The sequence below is a fragment of the Schistocerca nitens genome, chromosome 2 (genome assembly GCF_023898315.1).
Source record: "Schistocerca nitens isolate TAMUIC-IGC-003100 chromosome 2, iqSchNite1.1, whole genome shotgun sequence".
NCBI lineage: Eukaryota > Metazoa > Arthropoda > Insecta > Orthoptera > Acrididae > Schistocerca > Schistocerca nitens.
Genome location: NC_064615.1, coordinates 430,822,724 through 430,835,146, shown reverse-complemented (window position 1 = coordinate 430,835,146; position 12,423 = coordinate 430,822,724). Strand labels below are relative to the sequence as shown.

Here is a 12,423-nt window from a genome sequence, read left to right as displayed (position 1 = left end):
TCGAAACTGGTCACCTTTTCTTTTTTTGAACCTGTTTGCTAAGGATTCCATGGACCAAGAACTCCAGCGCTGTTTTTAGACAGTCCCCCTGCATCTTGCAAATGCTCGTAAGTCTCTGACCCGCCGCCCCTGCAGCTTAGACCATGTGATCGTCCCAATTTATATCTGATCTGTGCGGAAGTTGGAGAGCGATATATCTAACAGCTTCTGCATCCTGTGGGGAAACAGGACGAGCTGAGTTAATCCGACAGGAGCGCGTTTCGACCACTCGGTGGAAAAGGGAACGTGGTGTCACAGCTCCGCCAACCGTGTACAGTGTGTAAGGCCAACGTCAAACGAAGCTTTCCCCTGCAACATGAGGTAGTAGAAGAGGTAGTATGAGCAGTTCGGTGGGGTTTCTTGTTGGGAAAATTAGGAAGACTACACATAATACTTGGTATGGAGGAAGGACAAAGATTTTGCAACACATCTCCGAACTACGTACAGGTAGTCCAAAGAAGATCTGTGTCTCTCACGGTGCATTCATGTCTATCACCCAAACACATATGGCGATCCTATTAAATATACAGGTACTGGGTTCATTGGAGCATGTGGTTTGTGACTGAAGTCGCTTCCACAGACCGGTGTAAAGTTTCATCACCTGTACTGTAGGATGACCATATCCAACAGACTATCATCCACAAGAGAGGGTTCCCGTATTGCTCCTTCATAAGCAGTTTTTTCAGTTGTAACACACCCAATTAGTGTACACCGCCATACACTTTATCTTTGCTACCATGAGCATTGTCAGCTTCTGCTAAATCGACATTAACACGTTTCGACCCTCTGGCTGTCACAGAAAACTGAACCCGCATGGCATAAACTATACAGCAACCACACCACAGGCTGGTAGAAATAAAACACAGATGCATTGTTTCTCGTCGACAAAAATGTGGAAGACATCGCAACATTTGGAAACTGGAAGAGTTTGTGGTATTGTAGAGCGCTTCCAACAACTATTCGAAGGTGATTACATCTTCCCATCGAAAGGGTAGTGGATGTCTCGGTGCTCCGTTTCGAAAAGCATTGTTCCTTCATTTTGCAGTCATGTACATGACTTCTGTTACAGTGTTGACCATTGCCAGAAGGTGCTATTCACAACACGCGAGATGTGGCACAAATAGGAAGGGGTACTTTTATCTTATTGGTGAAAAACAAAATACAAACATGTGTAGGGTATCACAGCATATGGAAATAGGATGACTCTGTAGCAATGAGGAACACTTCCAAACAACTGTAATCCCATGTTCATCAGCGACAAGTAGCAGATATCCAGTGTTCCGTCAAGGTTGCCTCCATCTCAACGGAGTAGTGTCAGTCAATCATTATGTGGTAATCAACAGCGTACCCAGTGGATAGCCAGGACTAGAAAGACACCATTGATATGGAGCGATGTACATTAATACACACCGCAGTTGATAGGGAGATCAATTTTAGCAATTTTACCCGGAAGTAGGAGAGAGCAATATCCACCACATTCTGCAACCTGTGTAGAAACAGAGTGAGCTGAGCTAATGCTGTAGGAGCATTTTTTGGCCACTCGGTGGAAGTGGGAACATGTCGTAGCTGTACCACCAATGTAAGATGGGTAAGGTCAGCGTCAAATGAAGCCTGCTCCTGCAACACGACGACAGTACGAACAGTTACGATGGTGGTTTTTGCTAGGAAAATTAGGAAGACTCAACATCGAAGCAGATCCGTGTCCCTCAGGATGCATTCTCGTCTATCGCCCAATCATTTTATCATCGTTATTCTGTACTATCCAGCAGAGAAAAATTACGAACTACACTCCTGGAAATGGAAAAAAGAACACATTGACACCGGTGTGTCAGACCCACCATACTTGCTCCGGACACTGCGAGAGGGCTGTACAAGCAATGATCACACGCACGGCACAGCGGACACACCAGGAACCGCGGTGTTGGCCGTCGAATGGCGCTAGCTGCGCAGCATTTGTGCACCGCCGCCGTCAGTGTCAGCCAGTTTGCCGTGGCATACGGAGCTCCATCGCAGTCTTTAACACCGGTGGCATGCCGCGACAGCGTGGACGTGAACCGTATGTGCAGTTGACGGACTTTGAGCGAGGGCGTATAGTGGGCATGCGGGAGGCCGGGTGGACGTACCGCCGAATTGCTCAACACGTGGGGCGTGAGGTCTCCACAGTACATCGATGTTGTCGCCAGTGGTCGGCGGAAGGTGCACGTGCCCGTCGACCTGGGACCGGACCGCAGCGACGCACGGATGCACGCCAAGACCGTAGGATCCTACGCAGTGCCGTAGGGGACCGCACCGCCACTTCCCAGCAAATTAGGGACACTGTTGCTCCTGGGGTATCGGCGAGGACCATTCGCAACCGTCTCCATGAAGCTGGGCTACGGTCCCGCACACCGTTAGGCCGTCTTCCGCTCACGCCCCAACTTCGTGCAGCCCGCCTCCAGCGGTGTCGCGACAGGCGTGAATGGAGGGACGAATGGAGACGTGTCGTCTTCAGCGATGAGAGTCGCTTCTGCCTTGGTGCCAATGATGGTCGTAGGCGTGTTTGGCGCCGTGCAGGTGAGCGCCACAATCAGGACCGCAAACGACCGAGGCACACTGGGCCAACACCCGGCATCATGGTGTGGGGAGCGATCTCCTACACTGGCCGTACACCACTGGTGATCGTCGAGGGGACACTGAATAGTGCACGGTACATCCAAACCGTCGTCGAACCCATCGTTCTACCATTCCTAGACCGGCAAGGGAACTTGCTGTTCCAACAGGACAATGCACGTCCGCATGTATCCCGTGTCACCCAACGTGCTCTAGAAGGTGTAAGTCAACTACCCTGGCCAGCAAGATCTCCGGATCTGTCCCCCATTGAGCATGTTTGGGACTGGATGAAGCGTCGTCTCACGCGGTCTGCACGTCCAGCACGAACGCTGGTCCAACTGAGGCGCCAGGTGGAAATGGCATGGCAAGCCGTTCCACAGGACTACATCCAGCATCTCTACGATCGTCTCCATGGGAGAATAGCAGCCTGCATTGCTGCGAAAGGTGGATATACACTGTACTAGTGCCGACATTGTGCATGCTCTGTTGCCTGTGTCTACGTGCCTGTGGTTCTGTCCGTGTGATCATGTGACGTATCTGACCCCAGGAATGTGTGAATAAAGTTTCCCCTTCCTGGGACAATGAATTCACGGTGTTCTTATTTCAATTTCCAGGAGTGTATAAAAGCTTCGTTAATTTCATCCAATAGATCTTTTACCGCATCTCTCTCTTCCGATATGTCGAAAATGAATACCGTCTTCATGCCGGCATCGAGCATATGCGGTGATCCTATTGAATATACAGGAATTTATCCATTGGAGCGGGTGGCCTGTGAACGATATCGCATGCACACACCGGTGTAAAGCTTCATCCTCTGTACTGTGCGAGAACCTTCTCCCATACGTTATCAGTCACAGGAAAGGGACCCTGTTTCATTGTTTGATACACCGCTTTTTCTGCTGTAACACGCCTTGTACACTGCCATTTTTTTTTTCCTAAACGACTTCGATCGCTGTACCAGATTCTTTACTGACATTAACACGTTTGGTCCATTGACTCCCCCAGGAAACTAGGCACTGCACAATGTAAATCACATTATGTGGTAATTAACATTGTACCAGTGGACTGTTGGGATGGGAAAAACACTGTCGCTATACTGTAATAATAAGCCTCGTAGTTGATAGCGCGATCAGTTTTAGCAATTTTATCTTAATTTCAACACCGACAATGACAGCATGCTTACCAATTTCTGTATCATCACTAAACAGCCCCCCACTACTTTGCGAGTACCATCGCGATTGTAAGTAGATGACTGTGCAGTATGTTCATTCATTATTAATTCTCGAACATATACACCAAATTATACCAGACAGCGACCTACATACCTCTAGCACTTCGATCACAGTGCGTAACTTACGATGGAGTCACAGGGCATTCTCGCATTCTTAGAATAAAGTTAGAGACCGAAAGAGCTCTTCGAATTGTCTTTGACCAACGCTCCCTGCAGCTAACCAGAAGCAGATAGCTACATTCCACGTTTCGTGTACGAACAGGGCGAACCGGGGATGTAATTGCTGTCCCATGCCCATCCAAGAGCACAAGAATTCTCCAGATGCGCGAATGTCGAGGAGGTTAGCGCCCCTTATCGGTGTACAGTAGATATGAAACTGTTTTGATGATAAACAGACGGTGAAGAACAAGAAACAGGTGGCTTTTATGCGTGATGGAGCTCCAGATGGACGGAGTTTGTTGTGTTTTGCGTAAATCAAATTCGCTAGCAATTTTTAAGTATTGTTCTAGTGTCTGGGGTCATTACCAAGAAGGTACTGGTAAGAGAGAACATAAACACATGCACTCCTAAGGCTTCAATGTTGTGCACTTAAAATACGCTTTAATGTTAGATCTTTGCGGTTTCTGAACTATTAGTCGTGTGTAATGCAACACTGTTACTATCCCAATGTAAGGAACATATTTCCAGCGCATAACAAACATTAAAATGAAAAACTACCTCCTTAAAACACCGATTCCTTGTGATACACGTTCAATATAGCTTTACAGGGGTGTATAGCCCCCACTATTCACATGCGATCACGGTTCAGAAATTATACTATGCTCGTATCAGTCCTATATAAAATGATCGTTAGTAACGGGGAAGGCCTCTTACGAAGAAAGGGACAAACGCATATCAGCGGTGTCTGAAATGAGAAGTATCACGTCATTCCGCCACTAACTCCGTAAACAGGACACCTGTCAAGCAGACTGTAGTAACTCACAGACACCTATCGCTTAGAATCACCGTACTTATGAAACTTAAGACTCGAGTTTATGCCCAAGATGCGGCAGGGGAATGGAGTACGCCGCATAAATCTTCGTTCGTCTTGAGGAATGTGTCGAAACAGGTTGGAAGTCCTCTGATGACCGAGAGGTTTGCTGTTAACGATCGCAAGTAGACAGTGCTCCACGTCACACACAAAACACGCAGTTGTATGCGAGTCGAACGCAGGTTATGTCACACAACAGATGCATCCCGACAGAGCAATGGAAAAAAATGGTCAAATGACCTGCAGCGACATTTCCCTCTCTCTGGAAGGCATCATCAGTCTAGCATTAAATCCTACCTCGTTACAGCTCAATCTCACCCTATCACTCCATCCACGCTCTGTCATCCTTTAACGCATATGCAAGCAAGTTTAGAGGCAGATGGTTCTCATTTTTCCAGGAAAGCATCGAAGACAGCATTTAAATTGCGCGTTTCACTAATACCTCAATAGGCATACAATAGAATGCTGCCTCGACGAAAAATAAGAGATTGTAGCCCCGGTTCCCGGTGCTTCCATCTCCCCGTTTTCCCGCATTCCTCTTGCTGTCGTATACTCGTTCCTACGTACAAGAATTGTTCTGCAATCCGAAGACATGCAAGTACTCCTTCAATTTCCCGGCATTTCGACGTATTTTCGCTCAATTTATACGTACTTTCCGCAATTTTATCGATTTTTTTATGTCACTTCTACTCATGCGATCATGACATAACCTCTCATTCTGTGTTCTAAAACTGCTTGTAAATGTAGTACATCTGCCAACACCCAGCGCAAACGCACTATTTTTTTGGTCGGGCGGCGTAGTATAGTACTGTATTCGAATGCAACCAGTCACCTCCAACCGCATATTCTACAGTTGCAGGACGTTTGCACTGTTTTCTGTATGTCTGGGAGCCATCCGGGACACTAGCACATACACAGACATACAGAAAAGAGAGCAAATGCACTGAAAATGTGGAATATCTCGGTTAATAATTATATTTACATTTACAATAATTACATTTTGATACTTGTTACTAAAAAATGAAATTTCATCTTTAATATTATAATGCTAAACCACAGATAACTGCACAGCATATGAAGCAAACTTGCCATCAATAGTAGCTGCTTTACCACGGTAGTTAAATTCTACGTTTATCGTCTCAACAAACTGTGTACGCCACCGACACATTTTCCCTAAGTCATACGCGGCCGGCTACGATTCCATCGTCTCCTCCTGCGAAAAAGACGACACTTCATCTGACTAGACCTCCCACACTGACGCTCCGGACTACACGGGGACAGTGAGGTATCCATCTCCTCTTTCACAGATAAACAATGACCGATGTGACAATTGGCGTGAACAACGTTCAATCTTGACAAAAGAGCCTCGTCACCAATAGCCATTTCATTCGACACAAGTATTACAAGTCCGATATGTATAATTGATAGGTCTGGTTTATTTTTAACGTTTACGGTTGCAGGCCTACCTTCAACAATTCTTTTTAATGTACCAGCGTTTGATTCTACTGGTGTACCTTGGAGGAGGTATACTGGTAAAAATTCGTATCGCTTTGTCACGTATGGTAGGCAAGAGAGGTCAGTGCCTTTGGATAAAGTAACAGATTGGACAAGTACTGAGAAACAATGTGGTGCTCGTACTACTGTATTTCAGAGTAACTCATTTTATGTTGGAATACTTGTTAGTGGTAGTGACTCATGAACTGCATACACTCCTTGACAATTCATGCACGAGCAAGTTCTGGCTTGTATTACCGGACGGCTTGATTTCCTGGTATCTGACTCGGAAGCACGTATTGATATCCTCTCAAGTACCTTTTATCGAAACAAAATAAATGCGTCGGCTGCAGTTATTGTATTAGAAGAATTGTGGTTCTACAACCCTAATTTAAAACAGTTGTTTAAGACAGTTCAGGGACGCCTACAGAGAATATGTATTTATGCCTAATAATATAAGCCAGTTCTTGAAACTTTGTTAATAGACTTTCTCGGGATACGTCACGTCTATCTTCAAGAGTTTGCCAGTTCAGTTTTTTCAGCATTTCGTGACAGTCTCCCACGGATCAAGCAAACGTGTGAGTATCAGGATAGTGTCTGATGTGTTCCCAGTTTTCATAAAAAAATAATGACGCTGACATCAACTGCAACAATATACTTTTATTTAGAACGATACATTACCTCTCCTTTTACAAAATGTTAGTGTAACAATATTTTTAACCTGGTACCTGACACGAAAGCACGTATTGATATACACGCAAGGACCTTTCATCGAAACAAACTAAAAGCGTCTGCTGCAGTTACCGTATTAGAAGAAATGTGATACTACAAATCTGATTTAGAACAATTGTTAAGACAGTTTAAGGACACCTCAGAGAATATGTATTTATGTCTAATGGTATAAGATGTGCTAATAGTTATTATGATTTTAGGAGGGGTCGTTATCGACCTCTGTGGTATCCATATTAGAACCTCAATAAGTTAAAACCTCACAAGTCATATCTCAGAAGCACAGCCGTAGGCCATCCTAGAAAACTGCCTCGTGGTTAAGGATGTATCCTGTGTTATAGGACCTCAGTAAGTTAAAGGTTCCGAGGGCGGGGGTGGGTGTGGTCCAACTTCACATATCGGGAAATTGTTTGGACAACTGTAACCTGAGAAATTTTCTCATTTACAAGTTCTGTAAAATCTGTTTCGTGAATGTCCTAGAATCAAGTTTCCGTGTTTACTACTACTGTGTCAATTATTTCTAATGTTAGTTTTCTCACTTTCTGAATACTTGCTTCTGTTTCTTTAAAATTAATTTCAGATACTACTGCTTAATTTTCAAGACTCTTAGCTTCCACTATGCGTTTCAGAATAATTTCTTCACACCTTAGTCTTTCAGCAGCCTTAATGCAGTTTTCAATTTGAAGCTTACAGCGTCTTATTCCCACAGTTTTACTTTGCAAGATGTGGAACAAAATGTTTGTATTCTGAAAAATCGAACTGTGTATCTGCAGCAGCACAAGAAAAGTTTGATCATCCACTATACTTAAGGCAGTTGTAACCAATGGCTTTATGTAAATAATTGTCATCCCACTCTTCATTGTCCATCACATCATTAACTGCTGCTCTCAGGTATGTATAGTGAACAATAACGGTTTGTACAACGCGTGAATGAAAATTCCACCTCGTTTCACAAGGCCTCTGTAGTTCCCTTTCCCTCAGAAGTTCACTTCTTATACAGGAACCGCTAAAAATGTGTGAAATCCTTATAGATTGGTCACAAAAATTTTCACTTACGTAATTCTTAAATAAGCACAGATCAAGGCTAGATTCAATTGACGTGCATGGCAGTGGAGAAAGAGAGCCTGTGGATATGCTTATTTCATAATAGAATGAACACTGTAATTTTACCCTGCCATTGCACTGCAGACGCCGTATGTTCACGATAGCAATTTGTTTTTATCAATATTCCACCTGCTTAGCACTTGCAACAAAACTGTGGCTATGCCATGTGCACACTGGTCTTCGGATATATCTTAAAACCCTAAGAATCTCTCTTGTAATCCTCCTGATTCCTTGTTTGAAAAACGGAAAATTACACTGATTTGACTTCGAGTTGAGGCATCAGTTGTTTCGTGGGCTTGTCCTGAAATAAATGGACTATTATTAGCGTCACTTGAAATTTCTTGATTAATAACATTCGTAATACGAGCTACCAATTCATTCAGCGTGTCAGATATGGTGTCTAAATACTCCACCGGATGCTAAATGATTTTTTCATGTATGATTCTTCTTCTGCCAAGAAGTCCAAAAATACTAAATCATTTTCTTTGTTTACTGACACCTCAAACTCGTCATGAACTCGAACTCTTGCCGTGCTAAAATGCAGATAGTCGAAATAAGTCTCTTCATTACACTTCTGTGTCGATCAAACTTTCTGTTACCTTTCAAAGCTTCCAGGTGAGTTTGCCCGTGAAAGATCATGACTAATTCTTGTTATACTTGGTTGCATTTAACAGCTGCTGTAGTATGTGAAATGGAAAATTCTTGTTTTTTAGTTTTCGAAAGGAGATTTTGAAGACTCTCTTTGCCTACCCCCCGCTTACAGCATTCAAAACCGTCATTACCCATTCCTGACAGTACACAGTAAACATAAAAAAGTTTGTTCCTACAACACCGTCAATTAACCACCGTTCTGCATTTCTCTGTTGTGTTTGGAAATGTCTTACAAATTTTCCTAAATATTTCGTTCTTTCACCAGGAGTTTATCCCCCAAAGAAAGACGAGAGAAGCCGGCCGCGGTGGTCTTACGGTTCTAGGCGCTCAGTCCGGAACCGCGCGACTGCTACGGTCGCAGGTTCGAATCCTGCCTAGGGCATGGATGTTTGTGATGTCCTTAGGTTAGTTAGGTTTAAGTAGTTCTACGTTCTAGGGAACTGATGACCACAGAAGTTAAGTCCCATAGCGCTCAGAGCCATTTTTGAAAGACGAGAGAAGAACGTAGGGTTTTCAATCAAAAAAATCAGTCGATGTTTTGATTAAATAAACGCGTCCGTGGCAGTTAGTGGTAGTCAGCAATCAAAAAATGGTTCAAATGGCTCTGAGCACTATGCGACTTAACTTCTGAGGTCATCAGACGCCTAGAACTTAGAACCAATTAAACCTAACTAACCTAAGGTCATCACACGCATCCATACCCTAGGCAGGATTCGAACCTGCAACCGCAGCGGTCGCTCGGCTCCAGACTGTAGCGCCTAGAACCGCACAGCCACTCCGGCCGGCCAGTCAGCAATCCCATGCGCTTTAAGATGATTTAATTACACAACTTACAGTTTTCCTTTTGATAACGCAATGACAAAACAAACTGACGATGACACCTCACACGTGACAGGGCACACTGGAATATACTTCACTTGTCATTTAATCGCTACCACTACTTACTACATTTTAAATACAAAATTCTTCTTTCAGGTTTCACCATAAGTACGTCTACTACTGTTGATACGAAAATGTACAGACACGTTGCTGAACTACAAACCTTTGTAATAAGTAAGTCTACTATACTTTAATCTGAGGAACAATGAAAATACATAAGGTATTTACTATCACCCTACAACAACATCCAGACATGTATTCACATTTAATTTCTACGAATTATCAATGACTTCTTGCTCTTTGTGTTTTAAATAAACACTAAAATTAGGACTTAATGGATTCACATTCTATCTGGGTTGCTGTTGGCGTGTTAGACGATGCGAAGTAGGGATATATTTTAGGGAACTGATGAATAACTTTTCATTTTACTTATGCGTGTATCCACCTGCTGGAGAGAAGTAGAAAGAAATCAAACTCCAGCTTTTACAAACCGTATCCACGCTGTAGAATCCCCAGTTCGCTACATGAAACAAAAGAGGCTTACAGGCCATGCTCGCAACAAGCACGGAATTCCGAGCTGCTATTGGTCTCAATGCTAGAGATGAGATGCATTACATTGGCGGGTGCATATACCAATTTTTTGGGTAGACTCAACCTTAGAGCCCTAATAGACGCTTCACCACTGGGTTTTATAAACTAAAATACAACAGAAAAAGAGAAGATAGAACTAAATAATGTTTAGAACAATGGGTAAGTAATTAGGATTATGGTATAATAATATAGGGCAAGAAACGGAAATTGAACCAATAAATGCGAAGGGATCAAAAGAAATGTTCAAAATGGTTCAAATGGCTCTGAGCACTATGGGACTCAACATCTTAGGTCATAAGTCCCCTAGAACTTAGAACTACTTAAACCTAACTAACCTAAGGACATCACACACACCCATGCCCGAGGCAGGATTTGAACCTGCGACCGTAGCAGTCCCGCGGTTCCGGACTGCAGCGCCAGAACCGCACGGCCACCGCGGCCGGCAAAAGAAATGTTTCCCACGAAATAACATCCCCTTAACAGCACTTAAGAACATAAAATCGACAGGAAGAGATTGTACAACTGCTGAATTGTTAAACTATGGAAGAATGGCGCTACACCAATGACTGGCGGCTTTTAAACGAATTTTGGAAGACCAAGAATACGCCCAAATATTTAAAGTTTTCCAGAGTAATTTGAATTTAAAAAATGAAGATAAAAACCTATGTAGCAACTACGGAGGAATAAAGTTTGATGTACTCGGCGTACAAGATATGCTATGATTTTAAACACAAGACTTGAAAACATAACGGAAGAAATACTGCATGAAGAAGAAATAGGTTTTAGGAAAGGACACTCTACGATAGATGCAGTTTTTATTTTACAGTAAATAAGACAAGAACGCAGAGAGTATAATGAAGAAACACACATTCCTTTTAACGACATTAGAAGCATTTTTGACAGTGCCAATAAACGAATTTTGAAGATAATGACAAATCGCAGATATCCGAAACGTCTAATAAATGCAATAAAACGTTTATATCTGAAGACAGTCACTATAAATCTGAACGGAAAAATGAGACACCAACAAAGAAGTACGTCAAGGGTGCTGTAACTCCACAAATTTGTTCGCCATTTCAATACGTGAAAAAACGCTTAATTGAGAAACATAAATTGGAAAAGGTATATACCTAGACAGGAAAATCTAAAATAACCTACTGTATGTTGACGACGCAGTGAGGCTAGCACATACAAGGACCTTCAGAAAGGAATTTACTTCCTGAAACAAATAAATGCAAAATTTGACTTGGAGGTCTCTACAGAAAAACATAAGAAGAGATAACACAGTAGAACCAAAACAGTGACAGATACGAATATTTCAGAACAAGTATACCAATGCATTTACCTGTGATGTATGGCGACATGTGGGCACAGCAAAGATACACACCAGAAACTGAGTAAATTCTGACGGGAATGTGTAAATATTAGCAGAAACCTTAAAAACAAAACGAGGAAAGGCACTAAAATTAAGTTCTACAAAACCGCGTCAGCCACCAAACTGCTTTATGGAAGCGAGACCTGGGTGATTACTAAGAAACCAGAAGGCCGTCGTCATGCACAAGACATGAAATTCCTGAGACGTGTTAAAGGTTGCACAATATAACACAGCCAAAAGAGACAAAATACTAGAAAATAACTAAAAATTATAGTTACACGATAAAATTGTAGATTCCACTTAAAGGCTAGAAACTGTGTGTCAAAGAAGGAACGGTAGTAGAGGAAGACCCCAGCAAATGTGGCTACCGTAAAAGATAATTTAGCTAATACCTGAAGAGAAGAGCAAGACTTGTCCGTCTTCTCCTTCTGCAGCTGACATACTAGCGGGCACTCGGCATCTCAGAAGCAACTGTTCTTCTCAGACGTCAAACAGTGGAAAGCCATTTGGTGCTGATTGCGCACGGGCGAGGTTGCCACAGCTTTCACCGTACGGTGAAGCGTGTGGTGGCGTCAGCATTAGGAGAAAGTTCCATGACGATGTTGGCCTGCCACTGCCAAACGGTCGGTCGGTCTGGTTATGTGATTTGTGGTATCACTATGTTTGCATTACCACAACAATTGTCAACATCTTCACAAGTGTATGAGGTTT

At 43.1% G+C, this 12,423-nt stretch overlaps 1 protein-coding gene across 1 annotated transcript in view; it reads right to left on the bottom strand.

The window, feature by feature from the left end:
* The window catches only part of LOC126236297 (macrophage mannose receptor 1-like), a 70,214-nt gene extending 57,996 nt beyond the window's left edge, over positions 1 to 12,218 (bottom strand). Inside the window, exon 1 of the mRNA XM_049945489.1 lies at positions 12,105 to 12,218. The gene's annotated coding sequence lies outside the window, so the exon portion shown is untranslated. The remainder of the gene's footprint in view (positions 1 to 12,104) is intronic.
* Between the last annotated feature and the right edge of the window lie 205 nt (positions 12,219 to 12,423).